General features: G+C 38.8%; 1 pseudogene; it reads right to left on the reverse strand.

Annotated features, from left to right (window-relative positions):
- Positions 1-507: 507 nt before the first annotated feature.
- Positions 508-8394, reverse strand: LOC103706496 (annotated as a pseudogene).
- Positions 8395-13809: the final 5415 nt, after the last annotated feature.

Below are 13809 nucleotides of genomic sequence, written 5' to 3' on the forward strand. Positions count from 1 at the left end.
CTCCTTATTATCCTTGCGTTTAGAGCCATTGGCATAAAAGTGGGCCGAGCGAGTGCTCACTTCACCGAAGTGGCTTCAACTCTCTCTGGGCCGAGAATATGTTGGGCTTCTTTTTCTCCTTAAATTGGGTCAACCGGAAAGTCAGTCCTCCTGCACTTCAAACCAATGAAATGCTCGAAATGGACTCTCTGGTTGAACTGAATATGGATGCCGAATCACGGGACCGTTGGATCGTGCAATGGTTGCTTGGAGATCTCTGCAGATGACAAATGGAAAAATTCGGAATGCTTTGAGAGCTGTGCGGGGCAACGAATGGCGGCTACATCGAGAGTCTGTAGATAGCGTGTATCTAATCGAATTAATTCTCTTTCCTTTTTTGTCACCTTTTTTCCATCATGCCTCAGGGAAAAAATTTAAAAAAAGCTGTGCAAAAACCCAATTCTAAGACCATCAAGGATTGGAGAAGACCCTTAATTTGCTTGAATGAGAAAATATTAAAACAATAAATACAGGAAAAAAGAAATCAAAAGTCATATAATATATAAAAATGTACCACCCAGATCATGACCGGAACTCAAAAGACATTTAAAGATGAAAAGATTAACACTTATATACATATATATATGGCAATCAAGAAGAGTTTTAGGGTTTGTATATCCATGAGTTTATTTTAGAAACTAAAAACGCCATACCACAGCTTCAAGTCAGTTGAATCTGGATAATTATCTAGCAGGAGCAACACTTTCTTTGAAGAGGATGTTTGCCACGGATGGGGGTAGCCATGCTGCATCACTACCACTCCGTCCATCCTCCTGCTGCTGCTGAGATTCCAAAACCTTTCTTCCACCTTGATCTCCCCACAGTACTCTTGCCGACAAAGAATCCCAGTTTCAGCGCTGCAAACAAACCCAAAGCAACAACCAGTGGCCTCACAGCCCAATGGAAATCCTCAAGGTGTCGGTACTTATCAACCATTCCTTCGCACGTACCGAAGCTCACCACCTCCACCTCCGAAGGATCCGCAAGGAAGCTGCCGACTTCTCCAAAGCAAAGCCTACCAGGAAATTCGACAACCAGGCACCCATTCTGAAGAACCTGTGAGATTCTGCCTGTGGCCCATTCCCCACCTCTCTTACGTGGCCACTCAAACCTGGGACTAGATACGGTATCTTTCAGCCTTAAGAACTGACCCACACGGTAGGCCTCCGCCATCTGAATCTCCGAATGTTTCCCCTCCCAAAGAGTTTCCATCCCAACAAAACGAACAGTCACCGTTCCATCTCGCTCGACGCCATGGAGGATGCCGACCGGAGACTGCTTCTCGTCTTCCTCCTTTAACCGTACCCAGTCGCCAGAAGCAAAGCCATAGGTCACCCTCTTCACTGTAGAGGAGTGCACCCTGAAAGGATCATGAAATCCATGGACTCTTACGAGCACAAAACCATCAGGATCCCCACTGTTTTCCATGCCGACCACGGTTCCCTCTACGATCTCCATGCTTTCTGACCTGAAAGATTTTCTGGACTTCCTAGAGCGCACGGTATCACCCACTTGAAGGTGGTCCTTTAGAAGGGACCAATCGGTGTAACCGATACGGCTCGATCTGTCTGCCACCTGATTCTCAGAATCACCCCAGCTGCTGCTATCACTGGAAACTGCATCCTTGCAACTGAAGGGACATATAGCAAAACTTTAGTGCTTTAAAGATGCAGCACTGGACAAAGAATATCAGAGTAAGACTGTTTCCTAACATTTTATAGGACATGCATGCAAGTTTCTATTCATGTACAAGTTCAGCTATTTAACATTGATATCAATCAAACCGAAGCTCTAGGAGAAAATAACCAAATGCTAAAATAATGTCGGACTGAGATGATGTGAAAATGAAACAAGGCTTCTAAATTATACTCTTTGCTTCCTACTGAAATCATTAACATTCTTCTGACAGTGATACTATATTGTACGTACGTGATTATTCATCCCAAATTGATTAGATCGTTTCTGCAAGATAGAAAAACCCATCGCAAAGAAAGAAAAGATGAAAGCCCTGCAAATGTAGTATACCTACCATATAAACAAGAAACAGTTCCCTTATTGCAACAAATTATATTTAAATGAAAGTGACCTTTATCATATAATATTGCGCAGTCAAAATGACATGTGTGGAATAGTTTTATACAATTTATTGATAGTCAGAATGTAGCATGCGGTGCAGTAGTCTTAGCCATATTTTCCATAATTAAAACCCTTTATATAAGAGATGCCTAAGGGAAAAAAGATTGAAAACTTAAGTTCATCACCAGATATGGTCAAGCTCAGCTGGAGACTGCCTTGCTTATATCCAAACCTTAGCTCCAATGTTATCGCAAGTAAATAGCAATCATATGAGACCTGCAGGATGCTACCTACAAAAGGCATTCATGCTAATTCTTCTACACTATGCTTCAGACAGAACTCAGCAACAGCAACCCCTTCATTGAAATATTTAAGCTGAGAATTTGTCCAAGATAATCATGGGCTAAACTGGAACGGCTGGAGGTCAATCCAACAAATATTAGCATAAGCTGAAGGTTCAACTTCAAATCTCACTTTTTCTTTTTGGAGCAATACCCAAGATTTGAACCCTTGACCTTCAAATGTCACTGTTTCTGCTACAAACATAGAAATGTGGAATATCCTTTTCCTTTAGTTAAATTCTCACGATCAAAGAGAATCTAGGCATCATTTCAGCCTATCCCACAAAAAACATGAGCATAAATAATGGCTCAACAATATGGTGCAGTCTTTGTGACAATCACAAAACCACCTTTTGTCACTGCCAGAAAACTGATTCTTCAGGTGCAACCATCCTCAGTATGGACATGTCTGTACCCTATTAAATATTCTGATGCATAGGTTGTAAAAACAGCTGCTGGACAACACATCATAAATGACACAATAAATTTTCTAATTTGATTTCTTATAGAATCAGAGAAAAGTGAAAGTGCTCTGGTCAGATCATGCTGGGATTGCATATCTAACATCTAATTTCATCATCCCATCTCTCATCATCTACTGTTTTCCCTGATAGTCACATAATTATTTTCACTCTCACTATTTGCTTCTGGAGATTTTCACATGCATCTAACATCTAATTTCATCATTCTATCTCTCATCATCTACTGTTTTTCCTGATAGTCACATAGAAACTTACACTCTTACTATGTACTTCTGGAAATTCAATTTCGCTACCTTGGCATCTTCTATCCCCGTTATGAATCTTCATATGCAACAAACTCTAGTTGGGGGCACGAGGAAATCTGCCCTCTCCAGTCTACAAGTGGTGCATTGTCATCCCTTCATCTCTTCTAATACATGACATCAACACCTAATGCATGCGTAGTCTCATATATATCCGGTCCTAGTTGTCTAAAAAAGTTTCCTTATCAAATAATTGTTCATTTGACATACTATCTTAATAGGGAATTCTCGTCCAACAAATCTTCCCTTGCCAAACTCTCACAGTAGGCAAGCAAAAGCATCTTTCATCATAATGATAAATTTAAATTTCCTCCTCATCCTGTTAAAATGTTAACTCACATATTTCACATAAGCATGGTTAACATCATTGTCAGAGACAAACCACCTAAATGACGTGGGCCTGCTTTTCTTGTAAACTTGACTATGTTACCTTTTTTTAAAAGAAAATAACTATTTCTTTGACAAAAATTACTTTCATCCATGTAAAGACTTTCAAAATAATCCAGAAAGAATGAAAAGAATCTTGTTAAAGGGTTCAACACCAAATAAATTCACCTAAAATCAAATTTCATGAAATCATGAATCATGAAAAGAGAAGCAGCTACATGTTATCTATAATAATTGGGCTTTAAAACTAGGTGAACATGTTCCATTTATTTAAAACAACAGGACGAAGAAAAAAGACTCAGCCCCCGGCATATATAAAATGCTTTTTGCACACTCAAATTAACACTGCATGAATGTGATGAAATGCTGAGTTCTCCAACCATAATCTAAAACTTGTTGTAAATAACTTGCTGATTCAGATTAATATGAAGAAGGATTTATGCAAGCATATAATTGGTATTTAGTCTAAAAATCTCTCAGTGAACCATGAAAGCAAATGTTAGTTTTCCAATGCCTGCACTTTTATTCACAAATGAAGCCTTGCACGGAAGATGCCCGTGAGAGGCCAAAGTAGCTGTAAAGCTTACCTTTGAAATGCATGTAAAATGTCTGATATTAGAGGGCGATTTTGGAGGTCATACTCAAAGCATCCATAAAGAACATTTTCCACTTGAGGCGGTAAGCCACTTGGAATGTCTGGTTTTTTTTTCTTTATCACAATCAAGTGATAAATTTCATCAGGTGACTTCCCATGCCAAGGCTGGATACTGCTCAACATTTCCAAAATACTGCATCCAAATCCCCATGAATCAGTTTCAAAAGAAAGCGGACCCCTAATGCTTGGTTGCCATTGTTCAGGAGCCATGTAGTTTGGTGTCCCAAGCCTCTGAACCAAATCTGAACTTGGCAATGAAAGTCCAAGCAATAATGACGGGATACCAAAGTCTCCTAGAACTGCACGGTCATGTTCATCAAGAAGAAAATTACAGGGCTTAATGTTGAGGCTTAAAATTCTTCTTGAGTGGAGTTCCAATATTCCCTGAGCCATATCAACACCGTACCTGTTGGAAGACAGATGTCAGCACAAGATAAGAATTCAAGCACATAATTTTGTAATTCATTTTAGAAAGAAGCACTGATGTTAAATCCACATTATCGCCTTAAAACATCAGAGAGTGCAAGCCTTCCGCCTTTAAGACGAGCCATCTTGTCACCAATTGATCCCTCATATAACTTCATTGCGATGCAGACCTGGAAAGACATTTCAAGACGCCAGACTTAGACTTTAAGTCTATAACTTGATGACAGAACTAAAATTCCTCTTTTGGAGCATCTGACATGCAGATAAATCCAAATGTAAGCACCTACTTACCCTTCCATATTGAACTGAGACTCCATGCAAAAAGCAAACATACTGTAGTCCATGGCACTTAGAGTATATTTCATCAAACTTGACCAAAAAAAGGTGAAGCTGATCATCTTTAATAGGATATAACATCTTGACAGCAACCTCATGAGAGCGATCATAATCTTTGGTACAATGATGATGAGTTGCTACCCACACATCACCGAAAGGGCCTCGCCCTATACGGTGTGTCAGTTTCAGCACATTAGGATCCATCCATGGGCTAATTTGGTTTGAGGTTGATATAACAGCTCTGAGATGATCTGGATCTCCCTCAAACAACATGAATTCAAATGATTCAGTAGCTTGAGAAGCAGCAGCTTTTCCAGCCATGTTCCTCGTTGAATAAAGTATGAACTTGAATGGCTACCTGAATAAATGATTCAAAATAGTCTGCAATTCACACTACACAAAGGTAATTTAAGCTACAATATACACATCCAACAAGAAATTTACATGAACAAGCAAATTGTGACAAGTTTTAATTTAAAATCTCTGGCGGATTTATATTAACCATGACATATGATACACTTGTTTTTCATATGGACATAAGTGAGTACACTATGTTAAATGAGAACATTGATTTCCAGTTATAAAGGATGTGAGTTGGAGAACTCAAGGTCATTTCTACTTTTGCAACCAATGCTTGTTCTTGGATTGAATCTCTTTGCTATTGTGTTTTAAAATCAATAGTGATGGCCATACAGTTCATGGTCAGTATACCATACTGGGTCAGTACAGCAAGCCCTGTACTAGCTGGTATGTGATTGGTACTCAAACCTTGATGTAAACATTGGTGCTTACATCTCAATTATGTTCTCACACTGCAGAAAGAAGCATGTCTGTCATTATTATTTTAGTTTCATTGAATAACTTCTCACTTGTTAAGCACAAAAAAAAAAAAAGGTGTGCTGCATCAATGATGAACATGTAGATAGCCGCTAAGCAGAAAACAAGAGCTCTGCTTTTGAAACAGCACACGTCATATTATTGCACAATATGAACTTGTTCTAGCCAACACAAGCCAAAAAAGAATCTGTTAATGGCAGTGGTGATGCACTACACCATGCAAGATAATTCAATAAATCCCATGCCCAGAAAACCATCTATCATTATCTAAAACCCAACCCTTTAAATACTTATCACCCTCATGTCCAATAACTATAAACATGAAAAACCATCACAGATCTCGGTGACATTCCTGTCGCAAAATTCAGTACCAGCTCAAATAAACAAGCCACATAAGTTAAACTGGTTAAGCTGGTTAAAGTGCCTCTAGGAGTGCATGAAACATTGACCAACATATAGCAGAGTAACTACCATAACTTATGTCACATAGCCAATCAGAAGCCATATCATTGTAGCAACTTCCACTCCATCTAACACCAGTACATACAATTAAAACAATTCAATCTATGGAAATCTTGCAGGACTTATTTAGGAAGCAAAGTTAGGGCATGCTTGGTGTTGCTTCTGCTTTATAAAAAGAGAAGGAGAAGCTGGAAGCTAGGTTTTCTAGCTTCTCCTAAAAGCTTTTTTTTTTTTTTAACTTTTCTTCTTGTTGAAGCACTTTTCATATAATGTTAATAAACATTTAGATTTTTGGGAAGTTCTTTTTTGCTTTAAAGCACAAAAACACTTCTTTCAATGCAATAATTTAATCAGATAGTAAACAATGAAAAAAAAAGAAGAAGAAAGGAAAATTAATTAGCATGATACCACCATCAGTTCAATTTATAACATAAAGAAATAGCAGCAAATAATTAAACTAAAAAGAAAGAGAGAGGCTTCCAAACAAAACGACAATTTTTTTTCATGAAGATCACTGCAAACGGATGCCCTACAAATTTCTTCTAAGACATATAGATAGATTGATTGATTTTCTTTAAGCATACCACTAACACTCACCCTGTCTTATCAAGAAAGCTAGTAAATTGACATAAAGAGGAGAATTTGCAGAACTAGGAGAACCTAAAGGTAACATATTTGAGATCTTCCTCCAAAAACTTCTTTTTCATTTTTGTTGCTAGCTATTTTCTCCAGACACAAGATAAAATTCAAGATCTATAAATTAGGCTGAAAACAAATCACATATAACCCCACCATAATTTTTCTCCTCTAGATACATATGTGCACGTTAAAATTAATGTAATATCTAGATACAGATAGAGCTATCAACTATGAGAAACAAGGTCCGCAATCTCGATACTAGGTACTGTATCAGAACCTTATCGGTTCAGTAAGGTACGATCAGTACGGTCAGTACAGTATGCACCTTGTACCGAGATAGCCCTCTTAACCATTTTTTCTCACTTTTTATTTCGATGCATCTTAATATAGGTACTCCTCAATACGGGTCAGTATACACCTCGGTACACCTCGGCATATCTCGATACAAACAGTATGGGGCCTATTCCGATCCAAACTTAAGAGTCCTATTGGTTCCTACCCTGTACCGTACGGTATGCCTCATACTGAAAGGAATAGGACAATACAACAGTCCATGATCAAAAATATAGTTCCTTTTTTCTCTAATGACGCATTGAGGCTTCAACTCTAGTTATGTATTAGTTTTATATTGTTTAGTTTTGTGGCTGACATTTTTAATTGGTTTTATTGATTCATTACAACATACTTTTGTATTGGACTTATACATGTTTGTGTTGGAGATAACAGAGGTACTACAAATCAGACCTGTGTTTTTATTTTTAAAATAAAAAGATAAAAGCGACGCCAAACGCGCCCTAAGAGAAAAGAATCATAAAAGCAAATTAAAAAAAAAATCCATCTCCAAACTGAAATTTCCAGACAATCCACAACCACTCCATACAATAAAACTCATCAAAAATTAAAAAAAAAAAACATAACATGCAATACACAAATCGGCAACAGATTGAATTCAATCCGATGACCACCCAAAATAATCAATAATAGTGTAAACAGAAAAGCAAAAAATCTACCAGCATGGATCAAATCTAGTTGCAAAAACTAACGCAATCCATCAAATAACATAACGGAACAACAACAAACTCGCCTCACCTAAAATAGATTCTTTCCCTTTCCGAACTCCTTCCAAGTGCCGTCGACGAATTGATCGACAATATATACGAAGACAAAAATAAATTAAAAGATTCGTAGAAAGAAACTAATAATCGAAGACGCCCATCAAGAAGAAGGGGAGGAAGAGAATGATTAGGAGGAGAAAGAGTTGGAGAGGGGATGAATTCTTGTAAGGGAAGAAGAGGAGTGGACTCTGTTTATATAAGAAAAAACGCCCGGGGGAGGGCGGGTGGAAGAGGAGGATGTTCGCTTGTTGGTTACTCTGGGTGCGTGCGTGGGTATCGCACCATCCAGCGCAATTTTTAATGCAAAAGAAGCCATTATTTTTTAGGATCTTTTCCTTGATGGCGGATATAAACACCCTTTTTTTTCGTTACCAAAAAAAAAAACCCTTTTTCTTTATTTTATTATATTATTATATTCTACTTTCCTAACTCTCCATGGCCTTCTTCCCGAAACTTAAGGACAATTAGTTAATGTCACGTCACGGTTAAATAAATAAACAATTTAAGTGATTAAATAAGGTTCTGGGACGTGGTCCGTCGTAACGGTGGGAAGTGCTGGAGAGCTGTTTGTCGAAAAGGAAGGGTGTGTTTATCATTATCCATGGTTTTCGTATCGTGGACTGGCTTCCGTGCCGAACGTTTAGAGACCCAAGGCAGCCTTTCTAAGAAATTAGATCGCTGGTTGTGCCACGTCGGATGAGGGGAAGGCCGCGCATGGAACCGGATGTTAATTTTTTTTTTTTTTAATGAATGCCCTTTTAAATACCAAGTTTTACATAAGTATCCTTACCAAATTGATATTTACACATATACCTTTATAAAACACTTGTTTTATTACTCTATTTTTTTTCTTATTCTTACTTTTGCATATGTAATCACTCCATTTAACACCGTTAAAAAATTAACAGTTTTAAATTAAAATAACTAAAATGCTTTTAATAGATAGATGTGTAAACAAATATTTATAAGACAATCGTGGTGAAGGACAAAAAAATAATTTCAAAATTTTATTTTATTTTTAATTAAAATAAATTTGATTTTTATTAACGATGTTAGAAGAACTGTTATATTAAAGACATTTATGAAGAAGAAGTATTTTAAAAGAGTCCAGAAATGAATATAAATTTTTAAAAAGTATACACGTAAATTTAAATTTTTAGAATGATATTCATGCAGAAAACTTAAAAAAAAAACAAAGAGCGCACACCATACAGCGCCTCAGACCCAAAGCCGTGGTCTGGTGACTGAGGTTGTGGCTCACGTGTAGGGCTAGATGAGTTCGCGGCTTCCATTTTACCCTTCATTGGTGCCTTGAGATTCACTCTTCTCATTCCCTCAATGGATGCATGTGTACGTAGACGGACTAGAAGGTTTTGCAACCTTAAGGTAACCCATACCAATACCTATTTGCCTACACTGAATCATAAATATATTACATGTATGTGCTGGGAATGACTTTAGCATGACTAACTCAGGAGCATTTGGTGCATGGATGGCTACGAAACCATCGCATTATAATTTACATCGTTCTTTCCAGTCAAAAAGAGTATTTATGACTGCTAATGATCCTATCAACTTGAAAAGAAAAAAAAAAGTTTGGACTTGCGTATTTTGGCCTTGTGGATTTTTCAGCACATATGATGTTTTTTTTTTTGAAAAAAGGATGCACAAGTCTTAGAAAGATGGCTATGACTCCATTTACCAGTGAATGGTGCATTCATCGAAATAGGTTGGACTTGCAGAATCAGGATTTTTGAGGATTTTATTTAAAAAAAAAAAAAAGAAGCCGCAGCAAACGGCAGCATCAGCTGTACAACCGAAGAGTATTTTTTTTCAGACATTTTTGAGGATTTTATGTCGGAATGTTAGGCGAATGAGAAATGCCGGATCACGTAATGAAATTTTGATAGGGAGGACTAACGTGGCTGATATGTGACAATATCAGCATCCTGAAGATCTTCTTCTTCCTTCTTCCTCATGGCCGACAAGGCAGCTTGAAGGCCAACTTCAAGGTTTCATGCTCAGTTCAGCATCATCAAAAAGACGAATCTCTGCTCACCATCTTTTCTAGTTTCTCTGTCTTTGAAAGCAGTCTCTCACAGAAGAACCCTGGCAGCTTTGGTTGCTCCATTGTCTCCATTGCAAGCATCTGGCTTTAGCTTCTTTAACGCTGATGTGATAGAAACAGAAATTAAAGTAGCTTTAGTACGTGAACTATGGACATCAACAGGCATGCAGACAGGTTAAAAACAATAACGCCACCAACACCGATCCATCGCCGTAGAAGGCCCAACAATCAAACTAACGCTAATCAGTTCTTTATTCAACTTGATTTGAGATAGACATGGCTTCATGATGTACCCCATCCTATCATTAGAAGATTATAGGTATTTATTTTTCTTGAAATAAAGATCCATGACAGCACCAATTGATCTAAAGACGCAAGCCGCTCCTTTCTGTGCACAATCTAAATGAAGAAGATGTGCCACTTCGGAAAGAGAACTGAAATTTTTTCTTCTTATTTTCATTGCTATCTTAACTACAAAATGGAAGAGAAGAACTAAAGGTGAACTTAAATTAGAGAAGACAATGCTTGCTGGTTATGATTCTGAACCATGTAATAAGCACCCAAGTAGGTAGAATAAGGCCACAGATCCTTTTAATATCCATTGAGTAAATCTTAATTTGCTAAAAAATGGCAAAGGAAAAAGATCGCAACTGTAAACAGATCAACACCCTTTGTAAAGATCATGTACTGCTGATGCAGCTACTTTGCTAAAAGCTGAAAAGGAAAAGGATAGCCAGGCACAGCAGAACCATAAAAAGCAGCAAGACCATTTCAAGACCAAAGTAAGTTCTGAAGACTATATTAATACCTTGTACACAGATCAACACCCTTGGTAAAGGTTATCAACAGTTGATGTAGCTTTCAGGCTAACATGATTAAAGTTGAACTCCATCCTCTAATAAATCTGAACCAATCCACGATGACCGCGGGGCTTTTGCTGGAGCTTGTCCGGTCGGGGACCTTCTGATTTTTATGTTCGCCGGATTCTAAAAAAACAGTGGAAGAGAAAGAGACACAAAGTTCTCGAAGAGAGAGAGTAGAAAGAAAAATTTACCGACTAATAGGATGTGTAAGAACTACTAGGTAATAACTCCACGTTATGAACTTGGTGACGATCGACCCAGTTAGACAATAATTATAAGAGATATTACCTAATGGGTTGTTCACTATAACAACCCTTTCTTCCTCCAGTGGTATCTTCGCTGGAAGCTAACGAATTGGTTGCAACAGATGAGTCGATCTGTTCTCCCACAGTTACAGTGTTTATTTGTTCATCTATATAACTCCCATTGTAACAGTTCACTGAATGAATAAGAAATCATCTTCTCTTCTTTCTCTATATGGTATTAGAACCACCTTAAGTTCCCACGAACAACAAGGATTCTTGGCTTTATCTCATGGCAGACTCTAGCTCCTCTACTCATCCCATATTGCATACCCCTCCTTCTGCTAACACCACAACTCCCTTAGTAGCTGTGAATGCATCCTCACAACTCCTCTTAAGCTCACGCCATTGAACTTTCCATCTTGGCGTGCTCAGTTTGTTTCTCTTTAATTGGTTCTGATCTAATGGGGATATTGATGGCACAATTTGACATCCAGCTGGTGTCTCCTTCTCTCAAAATGATGCTTCTTCTGTTGTCCAATCTCACTAGTTACGGCAAGACAAGCTGATCCTCCATGCCCTCCTTTCCTCCGTCTCTGAGACAGTCATTCCACTCATTGCAACGTGCGAAACTTCTTATGAGGCTTGGATGACCTTAATTCGCATGTATGCGAACAAATCTCGTTCCCGCAAAAGTCCATGTCCTTGGCCCAACGAGGAACATAGACTGTGTGAGGACCCTTGCGGGCGTATGTTTAGTCCCATATCGGTTATTCGCTGGATAGATCTTGGGTACTTATACAGGATCAAGAAACCCAAATAATACCTTCCGGCTAGCCATTTTGGGTGAGGTCCTGAATTGTACTTAAATGGTATCAGAGCGGACCCGGCCCATAACCTATGTGGACTAGGGGACACTGCAGCACGGATCCATTGGGGCTGACCACAGGCCAATCGTGGTGTTTGTGATTAGATTTGAATGGATCTGAATCCTTAGCCTGATGAGGACGTCAGGGCTTGAACGGGGGGAGTATGTGAGGACCCGTGTGGGCGTGTGTTTAGTCCCACATCGGTTATTCGTTGGGTATATCTTGGGTACTTATACATGATCAAGGAACCCAAATAATACCTTCTGGCTAGCCATTTTGGGTGAGGTCGTGGGTTGTTACAGACTGTCACAAAGTTCTTATAACAAGTTAAAGGCTTTGCAGATGAACTAGCAACCATTGACTCTCCCTTGTCTCCCGATGATCTGACCCTTTACATTCTGAATGGTATGGGTTCTGATTTTCGTGATATTGTTGCACCCATTCGTGCCAGAGAGAAACCCTTCTCCTTTGAAGAACTTCATGATCTCTTAATGTCCCATGAAGCATATCTTCGACGATTGGATAGTCTAGTGAATCCTTTGGTGGTTATTGCCAATAACACACATCGAAAGCCTACCTCCAACAGGCCTTCTTTCCGTCAGCAATCTCGTCATCTTGCTCCTACCAGCCAACGACCATCTTTCTCCAAACATTCTCGGCCACAAATCATCTGCCAGTGGTACGATAAGGTTGGTCACTCGGCTCGCACCTGTCGTCAGATGCTTAAAGCTAAAGCTGGAGATGTCCATGCCAACTGTACTGCCACTTCTCCTACAGCTGATCCAAAGAAATGGTTGGTGGATTCTGTTGCTTCAATCCCACAATATAATGTCGGACCTAAGAAACTTATCCATTCATTCTAAATATGATGGCACCGACGAAGTGGTCATTGGCGATGGCTCAGGTTTGCCTATCACCCATGTTGGCAGTGTTGTTCTCCCATTTTCCTCTCATATCTTTAAACTTCATAACACCTTATGTGTTCACGCTATACACAAAAATCTCATCTCCGTTCATGAGTTTACTAAAACTAACAAGGTCTCTATTGAATTTTTTCCTTGGAATTTCTTGGTGAAGGACATGAGAATGGGAGTACCACTTCTAAAGGGCAACTGTGAGGATGGAGTCTATCCCTTGAAGGCTCTCTCCACGAATCCATCATCCAAAGTCTTAGCTTGTGTTGGTGAGAAAACCTCTCTTTCTGGTTGGCACCGGCATCTTGGACATCCAAGCTCTCGAATCGTTTCTAAAATTGTTCATCTTCATTCTCTTCTCGTTTCCCATCCTTCTGATGTTTCGTCTGTGTGTAAGTCGTGTCAGTGCAATAAAATTCACCAACTTCCCTTTCGTTCTTCTTCTATTACTACTACTCAACTGCTTGAATTTGTTTATGCTGATGTCTGGGGTCCGGCGGCTCATGTGTCCATTGATGGCTATCATTATTATGTAGTTTTTGTGGATCATTTCACTAAGTATTGTTGGCTCTTTCCTATGAATCAAAAGTTTGAAGTCGAGCAGATTTTCATTCAGCCTCGCACTATATTAGAAAAGCAATTTGGTAAACCAGTTAAAAATCTTTATTCTGACAATGGTGGGGAGTTCTTGAAGCTCAAACCTTACCTTGCCACAAACGGTATAGGCTGGTTTACCACTGCTCTTCACACGCCTCA

The sequence above is a fragment of the Phoenix dactylifera genome, chromosome 7, assembly GCF_009389715.1.
Source record: "Phoenix dactylifera cultivar Barhee BC4 chromosome 7, palm_55x_up_171113_PBpolish2nd_filt_p, whole genome shotgun sequence".
Classification (NCBI taxonomy): domain Eukaryota; kingdom Viridiplantae; phylum Streptophyta; class Magnoliopsida; order Arecales; family Arecaceae; genus Phoenix; species Phoenix dactylifera.